This window comes from Nicotiana tomentosiformis, chromosome 9 (genome assembly GCF_000390325.3).
Source record: "Nicotiana tomentosiformis chromosome 9, ASM39032v3, whole genome shotgun sequence".
Taxonomy (NCBI): Eukaryota; Viridiplantae; Streptophyta; class Magnoliopsida; order Solanales; family Solanaceae; genus Nicotiana; species Nicotiana tomentosiformis.
Window position 1 is genome coordinate 29,820,159 of NC_090820.1, and position 8,164 is coordinate 29,828,322.

An 8,164-nucleotide genomic window follows, 5' to 3' on the forward strand; every position below is an offset into this window, starting at 1 on the left:
AGAGATTTTGAATTACTTAACATATCAAAGGGTAATTTTTAAATGTTTGTTGATGATAAAGATAAATTTGGCCAGAAATAAATTTGATCGGATAGTATAATAAATGTTAAATGTAGATAATGTTCGAAAGTTGACCGTATATTTGGTCTTTTTCCCGATTATTTTTGCACTATATTATTATACTCAGAAAAGGACAAGCAAAGATCAAAAAGAAACACAGTATCCAACTTTTACAAGTAACTCCTACGAAGATTGCTAATCTAGTAATCTGGGGGATCTACAACAGTTCTAGTCATGTGATAGTATTTTATTATTTTAAAAAATATATATATTATATTCTATATTCGAAAACTATTTTACTTTAAATACATATTTAAACTGAACTTACTCGGAGACTTTACATTGTCGAATTCAATTTTACTTTAATCAATGCCTACATATTGTGCACTCTTAAGCTAGTCGATCGAACTCTATATTAATCAGATAATGACAAAATATATTTGAATATAATACATGTACATACATGATGATTAGCTACATATAATTCATAATAAATAGACCCACCGAATTCTACAGTATATGGTTGGAAAAAAAAAATTAAACCAATTACAAGAAGAAAAGTGGGTGCATTGGTAATTAAAAATATTCATGAATAATTTGTATAGTCTAATAACTTTAGCATTCACATCAATAGTAATTTCTGAAAATAGTGGAACAAGAAGAACAATAAGTGATTTAAATAAAAGAAATTTGGGAGATTTTGAATTACTTAACACATCAAAGGGTAATTTTTAAATGTTTGTTGATGATAATGATAAATTTGGCCATATAGTATAATGGTAGAAGTATATTTGCCAGATAATATAATGGAGGTTAAATGTAGACAATATTCGAAAGCAGATGAGCATATTTGGTCATTTTTTCAATTATTTTTGCACTATATTATTATTATACTCAGAAAAAGACAAAAAAAAAACACAGTGTCCAACTTTTACAAGTAACTCCTACGAAGATTACTGATCTAGTAATCTGGGGGATCTACAACAGTTTTCGTCATTTGATAGTATTTTATTATTAAATATATATATATATATATATATATATATATATATATATATATATATATATATATATATATATATATATATATATATATGAATACTATTTTACTTTAAATATGTATTTTATTAATAAGCACTTTTAAAGTCACATAGATTTGATTATATGTTTCAAATTAAAAGTTTTGGAAGTCACAAATTGAAATTAAAACTTCGTACCGAAACAGAGTCACATAAATTGAAATTGAGAGAGTATTATTTTTCTTTTTTCTTTTCATGAAATCTAGTTATTTCTTTGTCCGGTTAAATTGATACAATTTGACATATTCATGATATTAAGAGGAAAATATTTCTATGAATTTGGTAAAATTGTACTATTTATAATAATAACTTTAAATATTAAAATGATTTTTGATAAAATGTAAAAGCAAGTTTGATATATAATGTTGGTATTATATATCTTGTATTTGATACGATAATAAAGTATAAACTTGTTTCTAATAGTTGTCTTGCCATTCCATTTTCTACTCATCTCACCAAACTCATGTTTAATAATTGTTGGGCTTTTTAAAATGATAATGATCTCTCTTTTTCTTCAGCGAAAAGGATCAGAACAAATGATCTTTTCCTAGTAAGATGATCAATCCACGTGCACTATCCCAATTGAGATGTGTAACACATCATCAAAGTTATCTACTTCATTCAGATGGACTTCTGCTTAATTTGGCAATCAGTCAATCTAAGTTAGTTTGGACATAAATTTGGTTCAAACTTAAAAAATAATTTTTAAAAATAAAGTAAAATAATATTTTTGGCCGTTAAAATTATGTTTGAACATATATTTTATTTAAAAATAAGTTCAAGTTTTGCGATTAAAAATTTTCAAAAACTTGAAACTAGTCTAAATCCCTTTTTGAAACTTGAAAAATAAATCTTAAAAAACTACCCAAAAACTAGTCACTTTGATAAACAAACAATCCTTTGAAATTATTTTTAAAAAAAGTGAAAAAAACTTATGGCCAAACGTGAGCTAAATTGTTCAAGTGCCCGACATAATTCTTTAAGTACTGTTTATCTCTGCTATAATTTAATATTATTCAGAGACATATTGAATATTACTTGATCATGTTAAAATTTGAATTATTTAACACAAAAAAATATCGTTAACATCCGTTTGTTACAATTTATTTTATTAGAATTTTATTTGTCCAACGTGTTGTACTTGTACACCTAATTTTTTCGTCGATGCTATAGTACTATCGAGGATATGATCTATCAGCCACTCTATAATCAGAGCGGTCCCTCTTGAAGCACGCAAATCAATTGTTTTATGCCCTACATTTTTGTGAATCTATTCTTTTTTCTCTAAATTATGTATAACAATGTTATATTTCTTAAAAATTATATAAATATATGTGTGTGTATCCACCCATACTCAAGGACTCCTATGGTACAATAATTATTGGATGCACCTCTACAAGTAACATTAGCGGTTCAAAACTCACTCCGGACGATCTTGTTTTCGACGTTGAGTATAAATATATATGTGAAAACAATAAAATTTCAAAAGGTATAATTTTGAACCTATAATTTTAAAAGTGTAGTAGGTTCAGATTAAGGGACTAAAATTAAACCCATCAAATGAGAATTCCAGATCCACCTCTTTATAATAGCGCACCCATCCTCTTGAAATTCTGGATCCGTATCTGTATGGGGGCTCCCGTTTTTTGTTACAGCTAATAGGCTATATATAAGTTTTTAAAAAAGTTATGTCTGTGAACAAGTTTGATTTCCTTCTTTAACAAATATAGATAAGAAAGATTTGCAACTGTTATGATTTCTGCCAAGCAAATTACATTTAAAATGAATATCGAATTCGAATTTCGTAAGAAATGTGTGATGTATAGGAAGAAACTATTTGATGATAATGTTGATAATGAAATTTCAAAATCTCTTGAAGTGTCCTTTAGAGTTGATTACTTTTTATACATAGTAGACAAGGCTATTTTTTCACTTCAAAATAAATTTGAACAATTTGAAACATATGAAAATATTTGTGGTTTTCTCTTAGCGTAAAATACTAATATCACTAGATGATAAAAATTTAAAAATATATTGTCTTAATCTTGAATGTTCCTTAAAGATAATGATCAATCTGATATTGATGGTTTAGATTTATTTTCTGAATTAAAAGTGTTAAGAAAAATAGTACAATTAGAAGATAACAATTTAATTGATATACTCAATCAAATAAAAAAATATTTTTTTTCCAAATGTTTATATTTCTTATAGAATAATGTTAATAACTCATGTTACCGTTGATTTGGCGAAAAGAAATTTTTCAAAATTAAATTTGATAAAATTTTACCTTAAGATCAACACTGTCTCAAGAGAGGTTAAATAGTTTAGCTATATTGTCAATTGAGAAGACTTATTAAGAAATATTGACTATAAAAAAATTATTAATAAATTTGAATCTTAAAAAAAAAAAAAACAAGAAAAATAGATTTCGAATAAAAAAATAATAATTTTTTAAAAAAAAGAAGAAGTTAAGGCCCTTCGGCTTTAGGCCACAAAATCCGTTGGGCCGCCCCTACATGTAACTCCTAGGCCATCTATATTTATTTGTCAGATGAAATAAAGATTATTGAAATATCACTTATAATTGGAAGTAATATAATATGCTAGAAATATTAGTTTTTTAGAAATTTGAATTATTAGAAGATAATAATTTTTTGTATAAAGATAGAATTCAAGTTTTTGGAACAGACTTTAAAAAAAAAGTCTATCGAGACATTAGAATTTCCATTGGTGAAATTATTTTTTGGTAATAGTCAATTATTTATGTGTAGCTAGAGGTGGGATTATCTATACCTATATCTATATCTATCTATATTATTATAAAATAATGAATACAATGTCGTTTTATAAAAATAACCTTATAATATTAAACATAATAACTCACAATAAAAAGGACATATCTGGAATTCTAGATATTAGCCTTGTAATCCTATTAGTTTTAGGATATAATACTACATATTAGGAATCCTACATGATTACATTTAGGAATACTATTAGTATAATTAATTTCGGGCATAGACATATAATACTACATATTATCATGTAAACCTAATACCTTTACGAACACATTAGGTTTCCTTTTAGTATAATTACTTTCGGGATAGATACATATTTTTAGTCATGTAATCCTATTACTTTTAGGATATACTTCTTAAAAAATTCTATCACTAATTTTTAGAAAAGGAGAGCCTATATATTATAGCACGAATACAATATTGATAGACCAAAATAGCCCTAAAATATTAAACAGAAGAACTCATAGGGAAAGGACATAACTGTAATAACTTATTTTTTTGGACTACAATACTGTCACGACCCGAAATTTCTACCTTCGGGACCGTGATGGCGCCTAACATTTTACTTGCTAGGCAAGCCAACGTTAGAATTATTTAAACCATTTTTAACAATCTATTTTAATTAATTAATAAAGAAACCAAACAACTGGAAAAAAATTCTAAATTAAATTGAACAATCCAAAATAATAACGCTGTCTAAATATCAACCCAAAACTGGAGTCACAGGTATACGAGCTTCTAGAATAATACAAACAAGGGTGTGAATAAAAATAAAGATGTCTAAAAGAAAGCACACAACTAAAATAAAGTAGAATGGGACTTCAGAGTTGCGAACTTCGTGCAGGTATACCTCAAGTCTCCTATGATAGTTGAATCCGAGCAAATCTACAGCACGCCATTAGGACTAACTCTGGTATATGCATAAGAAGTGTAGAGTGTAGTATGAGTACAACCGATCCCATATACTCTGTAAGTGCCGAGCCTAACTTCGACAAAGTAGTAACGAGGCTAAGGCAAGTTGCTTACATTAACCTGTACATAATAATAATAATAGTAACATGAATAGAAGTAAGACCAGTCAATCATATCAATAATTGAAGTTATTTCAGCAGTCACAACCAATTATTTCTTTTCTCATTCTGTTGCGACATGCAACCCATTCCCCCAATATAATCCTTCAATTAAATTCTATTGCGGCATGCAACCCGCTCCAACCATATAACTTAAAATATAATCCGTTGCGGCGTGCAACCCGATCCCCCAATATATTTATTTTTATCTCTGTTGCGGCGTGCAATCCGCTCCAACAATATAATTTAACAACTCTTGAATGTAATAAAAATACTCCAATAAATACCACATTCGATAAGAAATTATTAGGCAACAAAGCATACAATATTTATAAATTATTTAGGAAACAAGTAATGACAAGTAGCAATTAATTGTGGAAATCAGGGAGAAAATAGGCAATTTAATATCTAATATACTAAATGTCAAGTAACAATTAAGTCACATAAGTCAAATAAGCATGTAACAATTATAGCATGAATTCAAGACTTAATATTTGGCGAGGAATATGAAAGAAATAATTAATATAATAATTAAGTCATGATAAAGAAAATAATTTATGATTTCTAGATAAATATGAGAACAATCAATTTGACGACATATATGCACTCTTCACCTTGCCTATACATCGTTACACATGAAATTCACGTAAAAAATAATTCAAGGGTTCTATTCCCTCAAGTTAAGGTTAACCACGACACTTACCTTATTTTGCAATTTCAAATGATCACTCGAACACAGCTTTTCCTTTCGAATTGTTCTCCAAACCAATCAAACCTAGCAAATTATTTACCAACAATTCAATTTGAGCGTTAGAAATTATTCACAATTCGAAAGAGACATTTTCAGAAACGTCATCCAAAAGTCAACGTGGGACCCACTTTTCAGAACCCGACGAAAAATCATGAAATTCGAACACCCGTTCCGATACGAGGTCAACCATGTAAAAATTATCGAATTCCGACATCGGATTGCCCTTCGAATCCTAAAATTATAGTTTTTCCCAAATTTCCACTCAAAATGTTAATTGAATGATGAAAACAATGATATATTCATGTATATTAACCAAATCCAGTTAGAATCACGTACCCTCATGAATTTCTTGAAAAACCCACGAAAAATCACCACAAACCGAACTCTCTAGGTCCAAAAATAAAAAATAAGATGAAACCCTCGTTTATATGGTACAAAATCTGATCCCCATTGTGCTGACCGCACATTTTTATTGCGGTCCGCACATTTTCAAGCCCCGCGGCCGCGGTCCAAATTGTGCGGCCGCACTTCAGTGTGACTGCGCTGCCAGGTTTTAGTAAACTGACCATAACTTTCTGTATGTCTAAATGATTAATGATAAACCTTTATGGAAACTAGACTCAAAGGACTAAAACTTTTATTTTTGAATCATCTCCTAATTCTTTGTAGATTAAAAGATATAAGCTTCTGAAGTCGGACCAGCGAACTTGAAAATCTCCTTTCTGCGGCCGCGAGAGAAATTCTGCGGACCGCACAATTTCAACTGCGGACAGCACAATTTCAACTGCGGTCCGCACAATTACTACTGCCTCCGCACTTTGGGAGTTTGCGGCCGCACATCCGCACTCTAAAATGTCCACTCCGCACTTCAACTATCCCAAAACATCATTATAGTATCGAAATGCCCAAACTCGTTCAAAACTCACCCCGAAACTCACTCAAGCCACTCGGGACCTCGTTCAAATATACCAACCAGTCCCATAACATAACGCGGACCTACTAGAGGTCTCAAATCACGTCAAACAATATCGAAATAATAATTCACACCTCGATTTAGACTTATGAGTTTCAAACTTTTCAATTTACAAAACTCTTGCCGAAACATATTAAATGAATTCGGAATGACTTCAAATTTGATATACAAATTATAAAATGACGTAGCGGAGCTATTCCAATTTTCGGAATCTCAATCCGAGTTCGATATCAATAAAGTCAACTCCGCGTTCAAACTTTGAAAATCTTTAGCCTTTAGATTTCTAGTTTCCGTTAAATGGTGATAATTTGAGTTAGGGACCTCTGAATTCGATTCCGGGCATACACCCAATTCCCAAATCACAATATAGACCTATCAGAACTGTCAAAATACTGATCCGGGTCCGTTTGCTCAAAATGTTGACCGAAGTCAACTCAAATGAGTTTTAAAGCTCTATTTCACATTTTAATCAATTTTTCTTATAAAAACTTTTCGAAATATTATACGCACTACTCACGCAAGTCGGGGAATGATGAATAGTGCAATTCTAGTTCATAAAACACAGAAATGAATTTTAAATTTAAAGATGACCTATCAGGTCATCATATTCTCCACCTCTAAAACAAACGTTCGTCCTCGAACGAAATTAGAAAAGTACCTGGGCTGGTGAAAAAGTGTGGATATCTACTCCGCATGTCCGACTCGGACTCCCAGGTAGCTGCCTCAATCGAATGACCTCTCCATTGCACCCGAACTGAAGGATAACTCTTAGACCTCAACTGTCGGACCTGCCGGGCTAGAATAGCTACCGACTCCTCCTCATAAGTTAAATCCTTGTCCAATTGGACTGAGCTAAAATCTAATACATGGGACAGATCACCATGATATTTTCGGAGCATAGACACATGTAACACCAGATGAATTACTGATAAACTAGGTGGCAATGCAAGCCTGTAGGCTACTTCATCCACCATTTCAAGATTTTCAAAGGGTCCAATATACCTAGGGCTCAACTTGCCCTTCTTTCTGAATCTCATTACACCTTTCATAGGTGAAACCCGGAGCAATACTCTTTCTCTAACCATGAATACAATATCACAAACTTTATGGTCGGCATAACTCTTTTTCCTAGATTGAGCTGTGAGAAGTCGATCCTGAATAATCTTGACCTTATCTAAGGCATCCTGTACCAAATCAGTACCCAACAACCGAGCCTCTCCCAGTTCAAACCAGCCAACTGGCGAACGACATCGCCTCATATATAATGCTTCATACGGAGCCATCTGAATTCTCGACTGGTAGCTGTTATTATAGGCAAACTCCGCAAGTGGCAAGAACTGATCGCAAGAACCTCCAAAATCTATAACATAAGCACTGAGCATATCTTCCAATATCTGAATAGTGCGCTCGGACTGTCCGTCTGTCTAGGGATGAAA